We start from the raw sequence: 25,957 nt of genomic DNA, 5'->3' as shown, positions 1-25,957 counted from the left end.
TTTAACCCCTGCCAGAATCAGTTAAGAGCGGGAGACGAGGCCGCCGAAAAAGGGGCGGGGCCTATCTCCTCAGCACACAGCGCCATTTTCCCTCACAGAAAGGCTGGAGGGAAGGCTCCCAGGCTCTCCCCTGCACTGCACTACAGAAACAGGGTTAAAACAGAGAGGGGGGGCACTAATTTGGCGTTAGAAATATATAAAAAAGATGGTATAAGGGAAAACACTTATATAAGGTTGTCCCTATATAATTATAGCGTTTTTGGTGTGTGCTGGCAAACTCTCCCTCTGTCTCTCCAAAGGGCTAGTGGGTCCTGTCCTCTATCAGAGCATTCCCTGTGTGTGTGCTGTGTGTCGGTACGTGTGTGTCGACATGTAGGAGGACGATGTTGGTGAGGAGGCGGAGCAATTGCCTGTAATGGTGATGTCACTCTCTAGGGAGTCGACACCGGAATGGATGGCTTATTTAGGGAATTACGTGATAATGTCAACACGCTGCAAGGTCGGTTGACGACATGAGACGGCCGACAAACAATTAGTACCGGTCCAGACGTCTCAAAAACACCGTCAGGGGTTTTAAAACGCCCGTTTACTTTAGTCGGTCGACACAGACACAGACAGGGACACTGAATCCAGTGTCGACGGTGAATAAACAAACGTATTCCTTATTAGGGCCACACGTTAAAGGCAATGAAGGAGGTGTTACATATTTCTGATACTACAAGTACCACAAAAGAGGGTATTATGTGGGATGTGAAAAAACTACCATAGTTTTTCCTGAATCAGATAAATTAAATAAAGTGTGTGATGATGCGTGGGTTCCCCCCGATAGAAAATTATGGGCGGTATACCCTTTCCCGCCAGAAGTTAGGGCGCGTTGGGAAACACCCCTTAGGGTGGATAAGGCGCTCACACGCTTATCAAAACAAGTGGCGGTACCGTCTATAGATAGGGCCGTCTTCAAGGACCAGCTGACAGGAGGCTGGAAAATATCATAAAAAGTATATACACACATACTGGTGTTATACTGCGACCAGCGATCGCCTCAGCCTGGATGTGCAGAGCTGGGGTGGCTTGGTCGGATTCCCTGACTAAAAATATTGATACCCTTGACAGGGACAGTATTTTATTGACTATAGAGCATTTAAAGGATGCATTTCTATATATGCGAGATGCACAGAGGGATATTTGCACTCTGGCATCAAGAGTAAATGCGATGTCCATAACTGCCAGAAGATGTTATGGACACGACAGTGGTCAGGTGATGCAGATTCCAAACGGCACAAAGGTGTATTGCCGTATAAAGGAAGAGGAGTTATTTGGGGTCGGTCCATCGGACCTGGTGGCCACGGCAACTGCTGGAAAATCCACCGTTTTTACCCTAAGTCACATCTCTGCAGAAAAAGACACCGTCTTTTCAGCCTCAGTCCTTTCGTCCCTATAAGATCATATCTGCCCAGGGATAGAGGAAAGGGAAGAAGACTGCAGCAGGCAGCCCATTCCCAGGAACAGAAGCGTTCCACCGCTTCTGACAAGTTCTCAGCATGGCGCTGAGACCGTACAGGACCCCTGGATCCTACAAGTAGTATCCCAGGGGTACAGATTGGAGTGTCGAGACGTTTCCCCTTCGCAGGCTCCTGAAGTCTGCTTTACCAAGGTCTCCCTCCGACAAGGAGGCAGTATGGGAAAAAATTCACAAGCTGTATTCCCAGCAGGTGATAATTAAATTACCCCTCCTACTACAAGAAAAGGGGTATTATTCCACACTATATTGTGGTACTGAAGCCAGAAGGCTAGGTGAGACTTATTCTAAATCTAAAAATTTTTTGAACACTTACAAAGGTTCAAATCAAGATGGAGTCACTCAGAGCAGTGATAACGAACAGGAAGAAGGGGACTATATAGTGTCCCGGGACATCAGGGATGCTTACCTCTATGTCCCAAATTTGCCCTTCTCACTAAGGGTACCTCAGGTTCGTGGTGCAGAACTGTCACTATCAGTTTCAGACGCTGCCGTTTGGATTGTCCACGGCACCCCGGGTCTTTACTAAGGTAATGGCCGAAATGATGATTCTTCTTCGAAGAAAAGGCGTCTTAATTATCCCTTACTTGGACGATCTCCTGATAAGGGCATAGTCCAGGGAACAGTTGGAGGTAGGAGTAGCACTATCTCGGATACTGCTACAACAGCACGGGTGGATTCTAAATATTCCAAAATCGCAGCTGATCCCAACGACACGTCTGCTGTGCCTAGGGATGATTCTGGACACAGTCCAGAAAAAGGTGTTTCTCCCGAAAGAGAAAGCCAGGGAGTTATCCGAGCTAGTCAGGAACCTCCTAAAAACAGTGCATCATTGCACAAGGGTCCTGGTAGAAAATGGTGGCTTCCTACGAAGCAATTCCATTCGGCAGATTTCACGCAAGAACTTTTCAGTGGGATCTGCTGGACAAATGGTCCGGATCGCATCTTCAGATGCATCAGCGGATAACCCTATATCCAAGGACAAGGGTGTCTCTCCTGTGGTGGTTATAGAGTGCTCATCTTCTAGAGGGCCGCAGATTCGGCATTCAGGATTGGATGCTGGTGACCACGGAGCCCAGCCCGAGAGGCTGGGGAGCAGTCACACAAGGAAAAAATTTCCAGGGAGTGTGATCAAGTCTGGAGAATTCTCTCCACATAAATATACTGGAGCTAAGGGTAAATTTATAATGCTCTAAGCTTAGCAAGACCTCTGCTTCAAGGTCAGCCGGTATTGATCCAGTGGGAAAAACATCACGGCAGTCGCCCACGTAAACAGACAGGGCGACACAAGAAGCAGGAGGGCAATGGCAAAAACTGCAAGGACTTTTCGCTGGGCGGAAAATCATGTGATAGCACTGTCAGCAGTGTTTCATCCCGGGAATGGAAACTGGGAAGCAGACTTCCTCAGCAGGCACGACCTCCACCCGGGAGAGTGGAAACTTCATCGGGAAGTTTTTTCCACATGATTGTAAACCGTTGGGAAATACCAAAGGTGGACATGATGGCGTCCCGTCTGAACAAAAAACGGGACAGGTATTGCGCCAGGTCAAGAGACCCTCAGGCAATAGCTGTGGACGTTCTGGTAACACCGTGGGTGTACCAGTCGGTGTATGTGTTCCCTCCTCTGCTTCTCATACCTAAGGTGCTGAGAATTATAAGACGTAGAGGAGTAAGAACTATACTCATGGCTCCGGATTGGCCAAGAAGGACTTGGTACCCGGAACTTCAAGAGATGTTTACAGAGGTCTTATGGCCTCTGCCGCTAAGAAGGGACTTGCTTCAGCAAGTACCATGTCTGTTCCAAGACTTACCGCAGCTGCGTTTGTTGGCATGGCGGTGGAACGCCGGATCCTAAGGGAAAAAGGCATTCCGGAAGAGGTCATTCCTACCCTGGTCAAAGCCAGAAAGGAGGTGACCGCACAACATTATCACCACATGTGGCGAAAATATGTTGCGTGGTGTGAGGCCAGGAAGGCCCCACAAAGAAATTCCAACTCGGTCGATTCCTGCATTTCCTGCAAACAGGAGTGTCTATGGGCCTCAAATTGGGGTCCATTAAGGTTCAAATTTCGGCCCTGTCAATTTTCTTCCAGAAAGAATTGGCTTCAGTTCCTGAAGTCCAGAACTTTGTCAAGGGAGTATTGCATATACAACCCTCTTTTGTGCCTCCAGTGGCACTGTGGGATCTCAACGTAGTTCTGGGATTCTTCAAATCACATTGGTTTAAAACCAGTCAAATCTGTGGATTTGAAGCATCTCACATGAAAAGTGACCATGTTCTTGGCCCTGGCCTGGACCAGGCGAGTGTCAAATTGGTGGTTTTTTTCTCAAAAAAGCCCATATTTGTTTGTCCATTCGGACAGGGCAGAGCTGCGGACTCGTCCCCAGTTCTCTCCCTAAGGTGGTGTCAGTGTTTCACCTGAACCAGCTTATTGTGGTGCCTTGCACCTACTAGGGACTTGGAGGACTCCAAGTTGCTAGATGTTGTCAGGGCCCTGAAAATATAGGTTCCAGGACGGCTGGAGTCAGGAAAACTGACTTGCTGTTATCCTGTATGCACCCAACAAACTGGGTGCTCTTGCTTTTAAGCAGACTATTGCTAGTTGGATGTGTAATACAATTCAGCTTGCACATTCTGTGGCAGGCCTGCCACAGCCAAAATATGTAAATGCCCATTCCACAAGGAAGGTGGGCTCATCTTGGGCGGCTGCCCGAGGGGTCTCGGCTTTACAACTTTGCCGAGCGGTTATTTAGTCAGGGGCAAACACGTTTGTAAAATCCTACAAATTTGATACCCTGGCTAAGGAGGACCTGGAGTTCTCTCATTCGGTGCTGCAGAGTCATCCGCACTCTCCCGCCCGTTTGGGAGCTTTGGTATAATCCCCATGGTCCTTTCAGGAACCCCAGCATCCACTAGGACGATAGAGAAAATAAGAATTTACTTACCGATAATTCTATTTCTCGGAGTCCGTAGTGGATGCTGGGCGCCCATCCCAAGTGCGGATTATCTGCAATACTTGTACATAGTTACAAAAATCGGGTTATTATTGTTGTGAGCCATCTTTTCAGAGGCTCCGCTGTTATCATACTGTTAACTGGGTTTAGATCTCAAGTTGTACGGTGTGATTGGTGTGGCTGGTATGAGTCTTACCCGGGATTCAAAATTCCTCCCTTATTGTGTACGCTCGTCCGGGCACAGTACCTAACTGGCTTGGAGGGGGGTCATAGGGGGAGGAGCCAGTGCACACCACCTGATCGGAAAGCTTTACTTTTGTGCCCTGTCTCCTGCGGAGCCGCTATTCCCCATGGTCCTTTCAGGAACCCCAGCATCCACTACGGACTCCGAGAAATAGAATTATCGGTAAGTAAATTCTTATTTTCTATATATGCGTGATGCACAGCGGAATATTTGCCGACTGGCATCAAGTCTAAGTGCGTTGTCCATTTCTACCAGTAGAGGGTTATGGACACGACAGTGGTCAGGTGATGCGGATTCCAAACGGCATTTGGAAGTATTGCCTTATTAAGGGGAGGAGTTATTTGGGGTCGGTCTTTCAGACCTGGTGGCCACGGCAACAGCTGGGAAATCCACGTTTGTACCCCAGGTCGCCTCTCAACATGAGAAGACGCCGTATTATCAGGCGCAGTCTTTTCGTGGGCAAGCAGGCAAAAGGTTCCTCATTTCTGCCCCGTGACAGAGAGAGAGGAAAAAGGCTGCAGAAATCAGCCAGTTCCCAGGAACAGAAACCCTCTCCCGCCTCTGCCAAGCCCTCAGTATGACGCTGGGGCTTTACAAGCAGAATCAGGCACGGTGGGGGCCCGTCTCAATGAATTTCAGCGCGCAGTGGGCTCACTCGCAAGTAGACCCCTAGATCCTTCAGGTGATATCTCAGGGGTACAAATTGGAATTCGAGACGTCTCCCCCTCGCCGTTTCCTAAAGTCGGCTTTACCGATGTCTCCTTCTGACAGGGAGACAGTTTTGGAAGCCATTCACAAGCTGTATTCCCAGCAGGTGATAATCAAGGTACCCCTCCTGCAACAGGGAACGGGGTATTATTCCACACTGTTGTGGTACCGAAGCCGGACGGCTCGGTGAGACCGATTCTAAATCTAAAATCTTTGAACACTTACATACAGAGGTTCAAATTCAAGATTGAGTCACTCAGAGCAGTGATTGCGAACCTGGAAGAAGAGGACTACATGATGTCTCGGTACATCAAGGATGCTTACCTTCATGTCCCAATTTACCCTTCTCACCAAGGGTACCTCAGGTTTATGGTACAGAACTGTCACTATCAGTTTCAGACGCTGCCGTATGGATGGTCCACGGCACCCCGGGTCTTTACCAAGGTAATGGCCGAAATGATGATACTTCTTCAAAGGAAAGGAATTTTAGTTATCCCTTACTTGGACGATTCCCTGATAAGGGTAAGATCCAGGGAACAGTTGGAGGTCGGTGTAGCACTATCTCAGTGTCAGGAATCGACTTACCAGGCTGGCATCCGTCCGCCGCTGCGGACTCCGTCCTGGCTCCCTGCGGTCGCCTGTCGCCTGTGCCCCTGCCATGGGGCATCATCTGGATCCTGGGGGTGCTGCTGGTGCAGCAGGCGTGTAGCGTGCCGCGTCCCCGCTGGGCCGCGGCGTGGGCGCCGCCATGACAGTCTGCAATAACCTGTATGCTGCGGCCAATCCGGTGCGTGGCCGCACCCACCTTTCCTGCTCTCATCCAATCCCTGCGTACCATGGGGTATATAGGAGGCTATAGTTACAGCTCACAGGCATCCTGGACTTTGTGTCTATCTGCGACCTACACGAAAGGATCGGTTCCTGTCTCTCCTGAGTTCCTGGTTCTCTGCTAAAGAACGTTATACTCCTGGTCACTCTGCTATCTTCCGTGGAACTTCAAGGCTCAGCAATACCTGCAACCTGCATAGGGCTTCACACTAATCACTACCTTGTGTGCTTCAGCCTGCAGTTGAAGACTAACTCCAGGTGCGTTCATTCCTCCACCTGTGACACAGCTTGCTGCTGCCAGTGCCCATCACCTGCACTGTGAGTAAGTCTCCTGCTTATGCTTAGGTTTGCCATTTCATCACTGCCTTAGTTTCCTGTTTTAACCCTGCACTGGTTTCCAAGCCAGAACCATTCCATATGACATTTGTTCTTCTGATTTATATTCCTGGATATTATTTCTCAATTTCACTTACCATTCATTTGCCATAGACTTTCAGTTCCATTACTGAGTGATTGACTTTTTTCCACCTGTTATTATTATTTCTGCTGCAATAACTGTTATAACATCTGCCTAATAAAAATACCATTGCGCTCATGCGCAGGAACGTTATTCAACCTCCTCGTTTCCTTCCTTCCACCTCCACTGACCCACTAGCGCCCCCTCCGGGGACACAGACCAAACACAATCTGACAGTAAGTCCAGGATCGATGGACTCGGATGGTGGACGGAGTGTGGGGTCAGAGGCCTTGCAAGATCTGGTCTCCCGTCTGGATGGTCAAGAGGTTGCGCAGCAGCAGATGCTTCACTTTCTACAAGGGATGTCCTCCCGATTGGATACACTGCAGCAATCCCTGCCCAGTGTACTTTCACCTACTGTTCCAGTTACTCCAGCACCTGCCAGTGCTATGAATTCTTCTACGTCGGCTGCATCATCTCCAGTGTCACGCCTGCACCTGCCCGTGCCGAGCAAATATGATGGCAGTCCTAAACTATGCCGTGGCTTTCTCAATCAGTGTGAAATACAATTTGAGTTATTGCCACATAACTTTCCTACACCAAGGTCCAAGGTTGCCTACATTATTTCCTTGCTCTCTGGTTCCGCTCTGAGTTGGGTGTCTCCTCTGTGGGAACGTGCCGACCCTCTGATCAACAACTACTCAGACTTCGTGTCAACCTTTAGACGAATCTTTGACGAACCTGGTCGTGCTACATCAGCTTCAGCAGACCTGATCCAACTACGTCAAGGTAACCGAAGCATGGGACAATATGTCATCCAGTTCCAGACGTTGGCTGCAGAGGTCCAGTGGAACAACCAAGCTCTGGTAGCAGCCTTCTGGCACGGACTCTCGGAGCGGATCAAGGACGAACTGACAACCCGTGACATTCCTGTTCAACTGCCTGATTTGATCTCCCTATGTATTAAGCTGGACTCTCGCATCCGCGAACGCAATAATGAACGCGCTCGGAGTGAGTCTCGCAGACCAGGATTCATACCTCCTGTACAGCTCCAGTCTCCCTCTTCTGACGAGCCTATGCAGATTAATAGGTCCCGCCTATCTCCTGAAGAGCGGGCAAGAAGAATACGGGAGAGGCTCTGCCTGTACTGTGCTGCTGCGAGCCATCAAATTAACTCCTGCACGATGCGTTCGGGAAACGCCAGATCCTGACTTGTAAGGGAGGAGTCAAGTTAGGATCTCTCAGTCAAGCTCCTTCTCAACAAGACCTCATTCTTCCAGTGACGCTAGAAACTTCCGTTGGGCTCCAGTCTGCATCAGCATTAGTGGACTGTGGTGCTGCAGGAAATTTTATTACCCAGGCTGCTGTAAATAAATTTCGTCTGTCTACCTGTGAACTTTCCTGTCCTGTATACATTACTGCTGTGGATGGTAGTAGAATCTCTAAGGGGAACATTTCACATCAAACTACCCCAGTGGTTCTGGGAGTTGGATTTCTTCACTCAGAACTGATCAAGTTCCTGGTCATCCCTCAGGCTACCCAGGAGATTGTCTTGGGCATGCCTTGGCTCCAGCTACATAACCCACAGTTCAACTGGACAACGTTGCAGCTTACCTCTTGGGGTTCACAGTGTCACCAAACCTGCCTAGCCCAAGTGTGTCCCTTTAAATCAACCGAAGTAAAGTCACAGCTAGATCTTCCAGCAGTTTATCAAGACTTCGCAGACGTCTTCTGTGAAAAGGCTGCTGATATTCTGCCGCCCCATAGGGAATGGGATTGTCCCATCGATCTCCTTCCTGGCAAGAAGCCACCTAGGGGGCGCACCTACCCTTTGTCTGTTCCTGAAACAGAGGCGATGAGTAACTATATCAGAGAGAATCTCCAGAAAGGATTCATCCGTCCATCATCATCACCCGCTGGCGCAGGTTTCTTCTTTGTCAAAAAGAAGGATGGAGGACTGCGTCCATGCATTGACTATCGGGGTCTCAATGACATTACCATCAAGAATAGTTATCCTTTGCCACTCATTACCGAACTTTTTGATAGAGTTAAGGGGGCCCGCATCTTCACCAAGTTAGATCTCCGCGGTGCCTATAATCTCATCAGAATCCGGAGTGGTGACGAGTGGAAAACAGCTTTCAACACTCGAGATGGCCATTATGAATACCTGGTAATGCCATTTGGGTTGAGTAATGCTCCAGCGGTATTCCAACACTTTGTGAATGAAATTTTTCGAGATATGCTGTATAAATACCTCGTTGTCTACTTAGATGATATTCTTATCTTTTCTCAAGACCTTCCATCTCATCGCCTACAAGTCTGTGAAGTTCTCCGACGTCTTCGTGAGAACCGTCTCTATGGGAAACTATCTAAATGCACCTTTGAAGTTCCCTCTATACCCTTCCTGGGTTATATAATCTCCGGATCGGATCTTCAGATGGACCCGACGAAATTGGAAGCCATTGCCAACTGGTCCATTCCAACTTCCCTCAAAGCTATCCAGCGGTTCCTGGGTTTTGCTAACTACTATAGAAAATTTATTCGAGGATTCTCCACTCTCATCGCTCCAATTACCAACCTGACTCGGAAAGGGGCAGATCATTCCTGTCACGAACCTCGGGCAGCGGCGACCGCGCTTGTCCCTGCGGGTGGCCTGGTCTGCCCGGCGCCTCTCTTCCCCTGTCAGTCTCCGGCTTCAGCGGCGGGTCGGCGCTGCTCTCCGGCGGCTTCCCGGAAGCAAGGGCGCCGCCATCACAAGCAAGGGCAAGGAGGCGGAGCAGGTCTGACGTCACCTGCCTGCTCCGCCAATCAGGCTAGGGCGGGGAATTTAAAATCAGATACCAGGCAGAGATCCGATGCCTGAGTATCTTCGTTTCTCCTGTGGAAGCTATGATCCAGAGCTCCCTCGTCCCTGCAAGCATCCTGTGCTTCCAAGCATCCTGTCCCTGCAAGCATCCTGTGCTTCCAAGCATCCTGTCCCTGCAAGCATCCTGTGCTTCCAAGCATCCTGTCCCTGCAAGCATCCTGTGCTTCCAAGCATCCTGTCCCTGCAAGCATCCTGTGCTTCCAAGCATCCTGTCCCTGCAAGCATCCTGTGCTTCCAAGCATCCTGTGCCTACAAGCAACCTGTGCTTCCAAGCATCCTGTGCCTCCAAGCACCTCGTGCCTCCAAGCACCTCGTGCCTCCAAGCACCTCCGCGCCTCAAGCACCTCCGTGCCTCCAGTTACCTCCGTGCCTCCAGTTACCTCCGTGCCTCCAGTTACCTCCGTGCCTCCAAGCACCTCCGTGCCTCCAAGCACCTCGTGCCTCCAAGCACCCCGTGCCTCCAAGCACCTCCGCGCCTCAAAGCACCTCCGTGCCTCCAGTTACCTCCGTGTCTCCAAGCACCTCGTGCCTCCAAGCACCTCGTCCCTCCAAACACCTCGGTGTCTCCAAACACCTCCGTGCCTCCAAGCACCTCCGTGCCTCCAAACACCTCCGTGCCTCCAAGGGTCTCCCAGCACTCCCTGTACTCCCAGTACCTCAGTGCCTTCAATACCACAGTGTCTCCAATATCTCAGTACCCCAGCCTTCATTATTTCTACAAGTCTTGTCTTACAGGAGACCTACAAGAATTCCTCTGGGCCTCCCGCCTGCCGTCTTAGTTCTGCATGAGGAAGACCTACATCCGGCCATCTCTACTACGACCCAGTGGCGGTTCCTCTTCCCGGTCATCGGAAGAAGCCCCGAGTCCACAACACTCCCAAACCAGGTCAGTGATAGTATACTCAGGCCTCATGGACTCGGGGGATCGGAACACGGACTCTAGTGCCATCCAGAACCTGGCTTCTCGAGTGCAAAGTCAGGAAGCAGCACAAGGTCAGGTGATGCAGTACCTCCAGCAGTTGTCCGGGCGTCTGGATCAGATTCAGGCGTCTCTGGCCTCAGTAATTCCGGCTCCTGTTCCAGCAGTCGCACCAGTTGCCGTTGCCAGCAATGTTCAACCATCGGCCGGTGTCACTCCACGCCTTCAGTTGCCTACTCCGTCCCGCTATAATGGGAATCCCAAAAATTGTCGTGGTTTCTTGAACCAGTGCGAGGTACATTTCGAGCTACTTGCACACAACTTTCCTACAGACCGGTCCAAGGTAGCATATATTATTTCTCTGTTGGAAGGTTCTGCTTTGGATTGGGTGTCTCCATTATGGGAACGATCTGATCCCATGGTTTCCAACTACACCAACTTCATCTCGTCCTTTCGAAGGATTTTCGACGAGCCCGGCAGAATGACCACTGCTTCTTCCGATTTGCTCCGTGTTCGGCAGGGCGCCCGTTCCGTGGGCCAGTACGTGGTTCATTTCCAGACCATTGCTTCCGAACTACGCTGGAATAATGATGCCCTGAGAGCTGCCTTCTGGAACGGTCTTTCCGACCGGCTGAAAGACGAGCTGGTTACTAGAGATCTGCCGGATCCATTAGAAGATTTGATTTCCCTTTGCGTCAAGGTGGATCTTCGGATGCAGGAGCGTGGAAGAGAACGTAACCGTTCGGATCGTTCCAGGTTCCGGAATCCTACTCCTAGGCCGGTGGCCTCACCTAGCTCAGATGAGCCCATGCAAATTAACCGCTCCCGACTGTCTCCGGAAGAACGACAGCGTCGTCGTGAGGGTAAACTCTGCCTTTACTGTGGAGCCGCAGATCATTTTCTTAAAGCTTGTAAAGTCCGTCCGGGAAACGGGCAGACCTAGCTTGTTCCGGAGGAGTCAAGCTGGGAGTTACGACAAAAGCTTCTCCAACTTCGGACTGCTTGCTTCCAGTAACTCTAGTCTCCAATTCAGTCTCCAGGTCTTGTGAAGCCCTATTGGATTCCGGAGCTGCAGGGAACTTCGTTTCTTCCTTCTGTGCCCAAAGTTTGGGTTTAAAGTTACGGCCTATCGAGCGGCCAATTTCACTGACGGCTATCAACGGGACTAGAATTTCCAAAGGTCTCATAATGTGGCGCACGGGGCCAGTTAAGCTGCGGGTCGGGGCTCTACATCAGGAAGATTTGGAACTCTTGGTAATCCCAGAAATGCCCCATGATCTGGTTCTTGGAATGCCTTGGCTGAAAAGTCATAACCCCCACATCGATTGGAAGTCGTCACAAATTCTGTCCTGGAGTTCCTTTTGTCACACTAATTGTCTTACTCCTGTTTGTCCGCTCCGTGTTACCTCCAAAACGGATGAAGAGCACATTCCGGAGGCATATCAAGGGTACAAGGACGTATTTTCGGAACAAGCTGCTGACCTGTTACCACCTCACAGGCCTTGGGACTGCCCTATTGACCTTGTCCCAGGGAAGACGCCACCTCGTGGTCGCACATATCCTCTGTCTCTTCCCGAGACTCAAGCCATGTCGGAGTATATTAAGTCCAATATGCTCAAGGGATTCATTCGCCCCTCTTCCTCCCCTGCTGGTGCAGGCTTCTTTTTCGTGAAGAAAAAGGACGGGGGGTTGAGACCATGCATCGACTACCGCGGCCTAAACGACATTACTATTAAGAATAAATACCCCTTGCCACTAATCACAGAGTTATTTGATAGGGTTCGTGGTGCCCGCATTTTTTCAAAACTCGACTTGAGAGGAGCTTATAATCTTATACGCATCCGAGAGGGGGATGAATGGAAGACTGCCTTTAATACCCGAGATGGGCATTACGAATACTTGGTGATGCCGTTTGGTCTTAGTAATGCTCCCGCGGTTTTCCAGGGATTCGTCAACGAAATCTTTCGTGATATGCTGTATCAGAGCGTTGTGGTATATCTGGACGACATACTGATTTTTTCCAAGAATCTTGTCGAACACAGGACTCAAGTCAAAGAGGTGCTACACCGTTTACAAGAGAATCATCTCTACGCCAAGCTTTCCAAATGTACCTTTGAAGTAACATCTATTCCGTTCCTCGGTTATGTCATCTCGGGGACGGAGCTTCGCATGGATCCGGAAAAGTTGTCGGCCATTCGTGATTGGACTCAGCCTCTTTCCCTGAAAGCAATACAAAGGTTCCTGGGCTTTGCGAACTACTACAGGAAATTCATTAAAGGTTTCTCCACCATTGTTGCACCCATTACTGCCCTGACGAGAAAGGGTTCTAATCCTAGTTTGTGGCCTCCGGAAGCCATTGTAGCTTTTTCTCGCTTAAAGTTAGCTTTCACGACGGCTCCAGTTCTCCAACAACCAAATTTCGAGGAACCCTTCTTCTTAGAAGTTGATGCATCTTCAGTCGGGGTGGGGGCTGTCCTCTCCCAGCATTCCTCTGATAAGAAATTACATCCGTGTGGCTTCCACTCTCGTAAATTCTCTCCAGCCGAACGAAATTACTCTATTGGAGACCAGGAACTCTTGGCAATCAAATCTGCCTTGGAAGAATGGAGATATCTTCTAGAAGGGGCTAAACATGTGTTTACCATCTACACGGATCACAAGAATTTACTGTACATCAAATCCGCACAATGTTTGAATCCTCGCCAGGCGAGATGGGCACTTTTCTTTTCCCGATTCTCGTTCATTATCAAGTACCGTGCCGGGACTCTCAATATTAAAGCAGATGCGCTTTCCCGTTCACAGGTTCCCACAGACGAGGATGAACCTCCGGAGCGGGGTTTAATTCTGAATCCAGTTTCTGTCTCTGCTGCTTTAACTACTCCAGCTCCTCCTCCTGGAAGAATGTCCGTACCAGCTAGATTCCGCCCAGGAATACTACGGTGGGTCCATAACTCCAAGTTTTCCGGTCATCCCGGCGCTCAGAAGATGTACAAGTTTCTGCAAAGGTCTTACTGGTGGAACACCATGAGGAAGGATGTACAAGATTGCGTTAATTCATGTCCCCAATGTACACAACATAAATCTCCTCGTCTGCCTCCTGCAGGGTTACTTCGTCCTCTGCCTATCCCTGTGAGACCCTGGACTCACATTTCCATGGACTTCATCACTGACTTGCCCTGTTCCAAGGGTTGCAACACCGTTTGGGTTATCGTTGACCGTTTTTCGAAGATGGCACACTTTGTGCCCTTGACTGGTCTTCCGACAGCACCGAAACTGGCTCTATTGTTTATCCGAGAACATTTTCGTTTGCATGGGTTGCCACAAGAGATTGTTTCTGACCGTGGAGTACAGTTCACCGCCAGGTTTTGGAAAGCCCTTTGTTCAACTCTACACATTAAACTTAAGTTTTCGTCGGCTTATCATCCCCAAACAAATGGACAAACGGAACGAGTCAATCAAGATCTAGAGACTTTTCTTCGGTTGTATCTCTCTCCTTCACAGGACAACTGGGTGGAGTTGTTGCCTTGGGCGGAGTTTGCCCATAACCATTTGTTTCATTCTTCCACTGGGGAATCACCATTTTTCGTCAACTACGGGTTCCATCCCCGTGTTCCGGAATTTCCAAGCCTTCCGATAATAGAGGTTCCTGCTGTAGCGTCCACTCTACGACACTTTGGACAAATTTGGAGAAAGGTTCATGCTAATCTTAAGCAGGTTTCTGTTCGGTACAAGTTCTTTGCAGATAAGAAACGGCAAGCCGCACCTCAATATAAAGTTGGGGACAGGGTATGGCTGTCCACACGGAATCTCCGGTTGAAGGTGCCCACCATGAAATTCGCTCCAAGGTTCATCGGTCCTTACCCTGTGCTACAAGTCTTAAATCCTGTGGTCTGTAAACTGGGTTTGCCTGCCCATCTTCGCATACCTAACGCCTTCCATGTTTCTCTACTCCGTCCCCTCATACTGAATCGATTCCACTCAGCACTCCCAAGGCCAACGTCCGTAGTGGCAGAAGCTGGAGCGGAGTTTGAAATCAAAGCTATTCTGGACTCTCGTTATCTTCATAAAAAATTACAGTACTTGGTGGACTGGAAGGGTTATGGACCTGAGGAGAGAAGTTGGATTGGGGCTACTGAAGTAACGGCTCCTCGTCTGATTCGGATCTTCCACTCCAGACATCCGACTAAGCCCGGGAAGTGTCCAGGGGCCACTCCTGGAGGAGGGGGTACTGTCACGAACCTCGGGCAGCGGCGACCGCGCTTGTCCCTGCGGGTGGCCTGGTCTGCCCGGCGCCTCTCTTCCCCTGTCAGTCTCCGGCTTCAGCGGCGGGTCGGCGCTGCTCTCCGGCGGCTTCCCGGAAGCAAGGGCGCCGCCATCACAAGCAAGGGCAAGGAGGCGGAGCAGGTCTGACGTCACCTGCCTGCTCCGCCAATCAGGCTAGGGCGGGGAATTTAAAATCAGATACCAGGCAGAGATCCGATGCCTGAGTATCTTCGTTTCTCCTGTGGAAGCTATGATCCAGAGCTCCCTCGTCCCTGCAAGCATCCTGTGCTTCCAAGCATCCTGTCCCTGCAAGCATCCTGTGCTTCCAAGCATCCTGTCCCTGCAAGCATCCTGTGCTTCCAAGCATCCTGTCCCTGCAAGCATCCTGTGCTTCCAAGCATCCTGTCCCTGCAAGCATCCTGTGCTTCCAAGCATCCTGTCCCTGCAAGCATCCTGTGCTTCCAAGCATCCTGTGCCTACAAGCAACCTGTGCTTCCAAGCATCCTGTGCCTCCAAGCACCTCGTGCCTCCAAGCACCTCGTGCCTCCAAGCACCTCCGCGCCTCAAGCACCTCCGTGCCTCCAGTTACCTCCGTGCCTCCAGTTACCTCCGTGCCTCCAGTTACCTCCGTGCCTCCAAGCACCTCCGTGCCTCCAAGCACCTCGTGCCTCCAAGCACCCCGTGCCTCCAAGCACCTCCGCGCCTCAAAGCACCTCCGTGCCTCCAGTTACCTCCGTGTCTCCAAGCACCTCGTGCCTCCAAGCACCTCGTCCCTCCAAACACCTCGGTGTCTCCAAACACCTCCGTGCCTCCAAGCACCTCCGTGCCTCCAAACACCTCCGTGCCTCCAAGGGTCTCCCAGCACTCCCTGTACTCCCAGTACCTCAGTGCCTTCAATACCACAGTGTCTCCAATATCTCAGTACCCCAGCCTTCATTATTTCTACAAGTCTTGTCTTACAGGAGACCTACAAGAATTCCTCTGGGCCTCCCGCCTGCCGTCTTAGTTCTGCATGAGGAAGACCTACATCCGGCCATCTCTACTACGACCCAGTGGCGGTTCCTCTTCCCGGTCATCGGAAGAAGCCCCGAGTCCACAACACTCCCAAACCAGGTCAGTGATAATTCCAACTGGTCAGAAGAAGCCTTGGCAGCCTTCCGGAAAATCAAGCTAGCCTTTATGTCTGCTCCAGTGCTGTCTCAGCCAGATGTCGACAGACCATTCGAGTTGGAGGTAGACGCCTCTACAGTTGGGGTTGGTGCTGTTCTCTCCCAGAAGGGATCTGATGGGAAAGTCCACCCGTGTGGATTCTATTCTCGCAAGTTTCTTCCTGCAGAAGCTAACTACTCCGTGGGAGATCAAGAGTTACTGGCAATCAAGCTGGCTCTCGAGGAATGGAGATATCTCCTAGAAGGGGCCAAACATCCGTTTAACATCTTCACGGATCATAAGAACTTGCTTTACTTAAAAGCAGCCCAGTGCCTTAACCCTCGCCAGTCCAGGTGGGCTATGTTTTTCTCACGTTTTAATTTCAAGCTTCATTTCCGCCCAGGTTCACAGAATGTGAAAGCCGATGCATTATCCCGATCCATGGAATCTGAAGAAGGAACATCTGACTCTGTGCCACATTCCATCCTGAGTCCCGTGGTTTTCGCTGCCTCTCAAGTCTCCCCAGCTCCTCCTCCTGGTAAGACTTTTGTTTCCTCAGAGCTCCGTCCCAAGTTGCTATCTTGGGCCCATCAGTCCAAATTCACTGGTCATCCTGGTGTCCTGAAGACATTCAAGTTCCTTTCCGCATCATATTGGTGGCCAAAGATGAAAATAGACATCCAAGATTTCGTGGCATCCTGTCCTAAGTGTGTGCAGCACAAGACTCCTCGTCAGTCGCCAGCAGGTCAGTTACAACCCTTGTCTGTCCCTAGTCGTCCTTGGTCTCATCTGTCCATGGATTTTATCACTGACCTTCCATCTTCTCAGGGACATAATACCATTTGGGTTGTAGTGGACAGATTCACCAAGATGGCTCATTTCGTTCCTCTCCAGGGTCTCCCTTCTGCCCCAAAACTTGCCCAAATCTTCATACAGGAGATTTTCCGCTTACATGGTTTACCCTCTGAAATAATATCTGATCGGGGGGTACAGTTTGTAGCGAGGTTTTGGAGGGCCCTCTGTTCTGCCATTCAGGTAAAATTAAAGTTCTCGTCATCATACCATCCTCAGACGAATGGGCAGACAGAGAGAGTCAATCAAGAACTTGAGACTTTCCTAAGGTTATATGTGTCATCTTCCCAGGATGATTGGTTTAATCTGCTCCCGTGGGCCGAGTTTGCCCATAACTTCCGATATCATACTGCCACTGACACGACACCATTCTTTGCAGTTTATGGGCAACATCCCCGTGCACCTGAATTCCAAGAGCTCCCTCACATGGATGTTCCGGCTGCCACTTCTGCCCTAACTCAGTTTTCAGTCATTTGGAAGAAGATTCACGTTTCCCTCAAAAAAGCCTCCAGTCGATATAAGATCTTTGCCGACCGCAAGAGACGTGCGGTTCCCCATTTGAAACCTGGGGATCGAGTTTGGTTATCCACCCGCAACCTTCGTCTCAGGGTTCCTTCCATGAAGTTTGCACCACGCTTCATTGGTCCTTACCCTATTGAGAGTGTCATCAACCCAGTGGCTTACAAGTTAAAATTACCATCTTCACTTCGTATACCTAACGCCTTTCACATTTCTCTCCTCAGACCTCTAGTTCTAAACCGCTTTCAGAATACTCTTCCAGCAGGTCCCAAGATCCGAACTCAGCGGGGCGTGGAATTTGAGATCAACAAGATTCTGGACTCCCGTTGCCGGTATGGACGTCTCCAGTACCTGGTCGATTGGTGCGGTTATGGCCCAGAGGAGAGAAGCTGGGTGAATTCATCTGATGTCCATGCTCCTAGGTTGGTCCGTGTTTTCCACAGCACTCATCCCTCCAAACCACGTGGGTGTTCGGTGTCCACCCCTAAAGGAGGGGGTACTGTCAGGAATCGACTTACCAGGCTGGCATCCGTCCGCCGCTGCGGACTCCGTCCTGGCTCCCTGCGGTCGCCTGTCGCCTGTGCCCCTGCCATGGGGCATCATCTGGATCCTGGGGGTGCTGCTGGTGCAGCAGGCGTGTAGCGTGCCGCGTCCCCGCTGGGCCGCGGCGTGGGCGCCGCCATGACAGTCTGCAATAACCTGTATGCTGCGGCCAATCCGGTGCGTGGCCGCACCCACCTTTCCTGCTCTCATCCAATCCCTGCGTACCATGGGGTATATAGGAGGCTATAGTTACAGCTCACAGGCATCCTGGACTTTGTGTCTATCTGCGACCTACACGAAAGGATCGGTTCCTGTCTCTCCTGAGTTCCTGGTTCTCTGCTAAAGAACGTTATACTCCTGGTCACTCTGCTATCTTCCGTGGAACTTCAAGGCTCAGCAATACCTGCAACCTGCATAGGGCTTCACACTAATCACTACCTTGTGTGCTTCAGCCTGCAGTTGAAGACTAACTCCAGGTGCGTTCATTCCTCCACCTGTGACACAGCTTGCTGCTGCCAGTGCCCATCACCTGCACTGTGAGTAAGTCTCCTGCTTATGCTTAGGTTTGCCATTTCATCACTGCCTTAGTTTCCTGTTTTAACCCTGCACTGGTTTCCAAGCCAGAACCATTCCATATGACATTTGTTCTTCTGATTTATATTCCTGGATATTATTTCTCAATTTCACTTACCATTCATTTGCCATAGACTTTCAGTTCCATTACTGAGTGATTGACTTTTTTCCACCTGTTATTATTATTTCTGCTGCAATAACTGTTATAACATCTGCCTAATAAAAATACCATTGCGCTCATGCGCAGGAACGTTATTCAACCTCCTCGTTTCCTTCCTTCTGTCAGATTGTGTTTGGTCTGTGTCCCCGGAGGGGGCGCTAGTGGGTCAGTGGAGGTGGAAGGAAGGAAACGAGGAGGTTGAATAACGTTCCTGCGCATGAGCGCAATGGTATTTTTATTAGGCAGATGTTATAACAGTTATTGCAGCAGAAATAATAATAACAGATGGGAAAAAGTCAATCACTCAGTAATGGAACTGAAAGTCTATGGCAAATGAATGATAAGTGAAATTGAGAAATAATATCCAGGAATATAAATCAGAAGAACAAATGTCATATGGAATGGTTCTGGCTTGGAAACCAGTGCAGGGTTGAAACAGGAAACTAAGGCAGTGGATGAAATGGCAAACCTGAGCATAAGCAGGAGACTTACTCACAGTGCAGGTGATGGGCACTGGCAGCAGCAAGCTGTGTCACAGGTGGAGGAATGAACGCACCTGGAGTTAGTCTTCAACTGCAGGCTGAAGCACACAAGGTGGTGATTAGTGTGAAGCCTTATGCAGGTTGCAGGTATTGCTGAGCCTTGAAGTTCCACGGAAGATAGCAGAGTGACCAGGAGTATAACGTTCTTAGCAGAGAACCAGGAACTCAGGAGAGACAGGAACCGATCCTTTCGTGTAGGTCGCAGATAGACACAAAGTCCAGGATGCCTGTGAGCTGTAACTGTAGCCTCCTATATACCCCATGGTACGCAGGGATTGGATGAGAGCAGGAAAGGTGGGTGCGGCCACGCACCGGATTGGCCGCAGCATACAGGCTATTGCAGACTGTCATGGCGGCGCCCACGCCGCGGCCCAGCGGGGACGCGGCGCGCTACACGCCTGCTGCACCAGCAGTGCCCCCAGGATCCAGATGATGCCCCATGGCAGGGGCATAGGTGATAGGTGACCGCAGGGAGCCAGGACGGAGTCCGCAGCGGCGGACGGATGTCAGCCTGGTAAGTCGATTCCTGACAGTACCCCCTCCTTTAGGGGTGGACACCGAACACCCACGTGGTTTGGAGGGATGAGTGCTGTGGAAAACACGGACCAACCTAGGAGCATGGACATCAGATGAATTCACCCAGCTTCTCTCCTCTGGGCCATAACCGCACCAATCGACCAGGTACTGGAGACGTCCATACCGGCAACGGGAGTCCAGAATCTTGTTGATCTCAAATTCCACGCCCCGCTGAGTTCGGATCTTGGGACCTGCTGGAAGAGTATTCTGAAAGCGGTTTAGAACTAGAGGTCTGAGGAGAGAAATGTGAAAGGCGTTAGGTATACGAAGTGAAGATGGTAATTTCAACTTGTAAGCCACTGGGTTGATGACACTCTCAATAGGGTAAGGACCAATGAAGCGTGGTGCAAACTTCATGGAAGGAACCCTGAGACGAAGGTTGCGGGTGGATAACCAAACTCGATCCCCAGGTTTCAAATGGGGAACCGCACGTCTCTTGCGGTCGGCAAAGATTTTATATCGACTGGAGGCTTTTTTGAGGGAAACGTGAATCTTTTTCCAAATGATTGAAAACTGAGTTAAGGCAGAAGTGGCAGCCGGAACATCCATGTGAGGGAGCTCTTGGAATTCAGGTACACGGGGATGTTGCCCATAAACTGCAAAGAATGGTGTCGTGTCAGTGGCCGTATGATATCGGAAATTATGGGCAAACTCGGCCCACGGGAGCAGATTGAACCAATCATCCTGGGAAGATGACACATATAACCTTAGAAAAGTCTCAAGTTCTTGATTGACTCTCTCTGTCTGCCCATTCGTCTGAGGATGGTATGATGACGAGAACTTTAATTTTACCTGCATGGCAGAACAGAGGGCCCTCCAAAACCTCGCTACAAACTGTACCCCCCGATCAGATATTATTTCAGAGGGTAAACCATGTAAGCGGAAAATCTCCTGTATGAAGATTTGGGCAAGTTTTGGGGCAGAAGGGAGACCCTGGAGAGGAACGAAATGAGCCATCTTGGTGAATCTGTCCACTACAACCCAAATGGTATTATGTCCCTGGGAAGATGGAAGGTCAGTGATAAAATCCATGGACAGATGAGACCAAGGACGACTAGGGACAGACAAGGGTTGTAACTGACCTGCTGGCGACTGACGAGGAGTCTTGTGCTGCACACATTTAGGACAGGATGCCACGAAATCCTGGATGTCCATTTTCATCTTTGGCCACCAATATGATGCGGAAAGGAACTTGAATGTCTTCAGGACACCAGGATGACCAGTGAACTTGGACTGATGGGCCCAAGATATCAACTTGGGACGGAGCTCTGAGGAAACAAAAGTCTTACCAGGAGGAGGAGCTGGGGAGACTTGAGAGGCAGCGAAAACCACGGGACTCAGGATGGAATGTGGCACAGTGTCAGATGTTCCTTCTTCAGATTCCATGGATCGGGATAATGCATCGGCTTTCACATTCTGTGAACCTGGGCGGAAATGAAGCTTGAAATTAAAACGTGAGAAAAACATAGCCCACCTGGACTGGCGAGGGTTAAGGCACTGGGCTGCTTTTAAGTAAAGCAAGTTCTTATGATCCGTGAAGATGTTAAACGGATGTTTGGCCCCTTCTAGGAGATATCTCCATTCCTCGAGAGCCAGCTTGATTGCCAGTAACTCTTGATCTCCCACGGAGTAATTAGCCTCTGCAGGAAGAAACTTGCGAGAATAGAATCCACACGGGTGGACTTTCCCATCAGATCCCTTCTGGGAGAGAACAGCACCAACCCCAACTGTAGAGGCGTCTACCTCCAACTCGAATGGTCTGTCGACATCTGGCTGTGACAGCACTGGAGCAGACATAAAGGCTAGCTTGACTTTCCGGAAGGCTGCCAAGGCTTCTTCTGACCAATTGGAATGATCTGCCCCTTTCCGAGTCAGGTTGGTAATTGGAGCGATGAGAGTGGAGAATCCTCGAATAAATTTTCTATAGTAGTTGGCGAAACCCAGGAACCGCTGGATAGCTTTGAGGGAAGTTGGAATGGACCAGTTGGCAATGGCTTCCACTTTCGTCGGGTCCATCTGAAGATCCGATCCGGAGATTATATAACCCAGGAAGGGTATAGAGGGAACTTCAAAGGTGCATTTAGATAGTTTCCCATAGAGACGGTTCTCACGAAGACGTCGGAGAACTTCACAGACTTGTAGGCGATGAGATGGAAGGTCTTGAGAAAAGATAAGAATATCATCTAAGTAGACAACGAGGTATTTATACAGCACATCTCGAAAAATTTCATTCACAAAGTGTTGGAATACCGCTGGAGCATTACTCAACCCAAATGGCATTACCAGGTATTCATAATGGCCATCTCGAGTGTTGAAAGCTGTTTTCCACTCGTCACCACTCCGGATTCTGATGAGATTATAGGCACCGCGGAGATCTAACTTGGTGAAGATGCGGGCCCCCTTAACTCTATCAAAAAGTTCGGTAATGAGTGGCAAAGGATAACTATTCTTGATGGTAATGTCATTGAGACCCCGATAATCAATGCATGGACGCAGTCCTCCATCCTTCTTTTTGACAAAGAAGAAACCTGCACCAGCGGGTGATGATGACGGACGGATGAATCCTTTCTGGAGATTCTCTCTGATGTAGTTACTCATCGCCTCTGTTTCAGGAACAGACAAAGGGTAGGTGCGCCCCCTAGGTGGCTTCTTGTCAGGAAGGAGATCGATGGGACAATCCCATTCCCTATGGGGCGGCAGAATATCAGCAGCCTTTTCACAGAAGACGTCTGCGAAGTCTTGATAAACTGCTGGAAGATCTAGTTGTGACTTTACTTCGGTTGATTTAAAGGGACACACTTGGGCTAGGCAGGTTTGGTGACACTGTGAACCCCATGAGGTAAGCTGCAACGTTGTCCAGTTGAACTGTGGGTTATGTAGCTGGAGCCAAGGCATGCCCAAGACAATCTCCTGGGTAGCCTGAGGAATGACCAGGAACTTGATCAGTTCTGAGTGAAGAAATCCAACTCCCAGAACCACTGGGGTAGTTTGATGTGAAATGTTCCCCTTAGAGATTCTACTACCATCCACAGCAGTAATGTATACAGGACAGGAAAGTTCACAGGTAGACAGACGAAATTTATTTACAGCAGCTTGGGTAATAAAATTTCCTGCAGCACCGCAGTCCACTAATGCTGACGCAGACTGGAGCCCAACGGAAGTTTCTAGCGTCACTGGAAGAATGAGGTCTTGTTGAGAAGGAGCTTGACTAAGAGATCCTAACTTGACTCCTCCCTTACAAGTCAGGATCTGGCGTTTCCCGAACGCATCGTGCAGGAATTAATTTGATGGCTCGCAGCAGCACAGTACAGGCAGAGCCTCTCCCGTATTCTTCTTGCCCGCTCTTCAGGAGATAGGCGGGACCTATTAATCTGCATAGGCTCGTCAGAAGAGGGAGACTGGAACTGTACAGGAGGTATGAACCTTGGTCTGCGAGACTCACTTCGAGCACGTTCATTATTGCGTTCGCGGATGCGAGAGTCCAGCTTAATACATAGGGAGATCAAATCAGGCAGTTGAACAGGAATGTCACGGGTTGTCAGTTCGTCCTTGATCCGCTCCGAAAGTCCGTGCCAGAAGGCTGCTACCAGAGCTTGGTTGTTCCACTGGACCTCTGCAGCCAACGTCTGGAACTGGATGACATATTGTCCCATGCTTCGGTTACCTTGACGTAGTTGGATCAGGTCTGCTGAAGCTGATGTAGCACGACCAGGTTCGTCAAAGATTCGTCTAAAGGTTGACACGAAGCCTGAGTAGTTGTTGATCAGAGGGTCGGCACGTTCCCACAGAGGAGACACCCAACTCAGAGCGGAACCAGAGAGCAAGGAAATAATGTAGGCAACCTTGGACCTTGGTGTAGGAAAGTTATGTGGCAATAACTCAAATTGTATTTCACACTGATTGAGAAAGCCACGGCATAGTTTAGGACTGCCATCATATTTGCTCGGCACGGGCAGGTGCAGACGTGAAACTGGAGCTGAAGCAGCTGACGTAGAAGAATTTATAGCACTGGCAGGTGCTGGAGTAACTGGAACAGGAGGTGAGAGTAAACTCGGCAGGGATTGCTGCAGTGTATCCAAACGGGAGGACATCCCTTGCAGGAAGTGAAGCATCTGCTGCTGCGCAACCTCTTGACCATCCAGACGGGAGACCAGATCTTGCAAGGCCTCTGACCCCACACTCCGTCCACCATCCGAGTCCATCGATCCTGGACTTACTGTCAGATTGTTTGGTCTGTGTCCCCGGAGGGGGCGCTAGTGGGTCAGTGGAGGTGGAAGGAAGGAAACGAGGAGGTTGAATAACGTTCCTGCGCATGAGCGCAATGGTATTTTTATTAGGCAGATGTTATAACAGTTATTGCAGCAGAAATAATAATAACAGATGGGAAAAAGTCAATCACTCAGTAATGGAACTGAAAGTCTATGGCAAATGAATGATAAGTGAAATTGAGAAATAATATCCAGGAATATAAATCAGAAGAACAAATGTCATATGGAATGGTTCTGGCTTGGAAACCAGTGCAGGGTTGAAACAGGAAACTAAGGCAGTGGATGAAATGGCAAACCTGAGCATAAGCAGGAGACTTACTCACAGTGCAGGTGATGGGCACTGGCAGCAGCAAGCTGTGTCACAGGTGGAGGAATGAACGCACCTGGAGTTAGTCTTCAACTGCAGGCTGAAGCACACAAGGTGGTGATTAGTGTGAAGCCTTATGCAGGTTGCAGGTATTGCTGAGCCTTGAAGTTCCACGGAAGATAGCAGAGTGACCAGGAGTATAACGTTCTTAGCAGAGAACCAGGAACTCAGGAGAGACAGGAACCGATCCTTTCGTGTAGGTCGCAGATAGACACAAAGTCCAGGATGCCTGTGAGCTGTAACTGTAGCCTCCTATATACCCCATGGTACGCAGGGATTGGATGAGAGCAGGAAAGGTGGGTGCGGCCACGCACCGGATTGGCCGCAGCATACAGGCTATTGCAGACTGTCATGGCGGCGCCCACGCCGCGGCCCAGCGGGGACGCGGCGCGCTACACGCCTGCTGCACCAGCAGTGCCCCCAGGATCCAGATGATGCCCCATGGCAGGGGCATAGGTGATAGGTGACCGCAGGGAGCCAGGACGGAGTCCGCAGCGGCGGACGGATGTCAGCCTGGTAAGTCGATTCCTGACACCTTCCACCTCCACTGACCCACTAGCGCCCCCTCCGGGGACACAGACCAAACACAATCTGACACTCAGGTAGTGTTGCGGCAGCACGATTGGATTCTCAATATTCCAAAATCGCAGCTGATTCCGACGACTCGTCTTCTGTTCTTAGGGATGATCCTGGACACAGTTCAGAAAAAGGTGTTTCTCCCGGAGGAGAAAGTCAGGGAGTTATCCGAGCTAGTCGGGAACCTCCTATAACCGAGCCAAGTCTCAGTACATCAATGAGATGGTTCTGGAAAAAATGGTGGCTTCCTATGAAGCAATCCCATGCGTCAGATTCCACGCAAGAACTTTCCAGTGGGACCTGCTGGACAAATGGTCTGGGTCGCATCTTCAGATGCATCAGCGGATAACCCTGTCACCAAGCACAAGGGTGTCTCTCCTGTGGTGGTTGCAGAGTGCTCATCTTCTAGAGGGCCGCACATTCAGGACTGGGTCCTGGTGACCACGGATGCCAGCCTGCGAGGCTGGGGAGCAGTCACACAGGGAAGGAATTTCCAGAGCTTATGGTCAAGCCTGGAGACATCACTTCACATAAATATCCTGAAGCTAAGGGCCATTTACAATGCTCTAAGCTCAGCAAGACCTCTGCTTCAAGGTCACCCGGAGTTGATCCATTCGGACAACATCACGGCAGTCACCCACGTAAACAGACAGGGTGACACAAGAAGCAGAAGGGCAATGGCAGAAGCTGCAAGGATTCTTCGCTGGGCGGAAAATCATGTGATAGCACTGTCAGCAGTATTCATTCCGGGAGTGTACAACTGGGAAGCAGACTTCCTCAGCAGACACGACCTCCACCCGGGAGAGTGGGGACTTTACCCAGAAGTCTTCCACATGTTTATAAAACTCGACAAGTATTGCGCCAGGTCAAGGGACCCTCAGGCAATAGCTGTAGACGCTCTGGTAACACAGTGGGTGTACCAGTCAGTGTATGTGTTCCCTCCTCTGCCTCTCATAACCAAGGTACTGAGAATTATAAGATGGAGAGGAGTAAGCACTATATTCGTGGCTCCAGATTGGCCAAGAAGGACTTGGTAACCGGAACTTCAAGAGATGCTCACGGAGGATCCGTGG

Source organism: Pseudophryne corroboree, chromosome 7 (genome assembly GCF_028390025.1).
Source record: "Pseudophryne corroboree isolate aPseCor3 chromosome 7, aPseCor3.hap2, whole genome shotgun sequence".
Taxonomy (NCBI): domain Eukaryota; kingdom Metazoa; phylum Chordata; class Amphibia; order Anura; family Myobatrachidae; genus Pseudophryne; species Pseudophryne corroboree.
The sequence above is the reverse complement of the archived record's forward strand: the minus strand, read 5'-3'. Positions refer to the sequence as shown.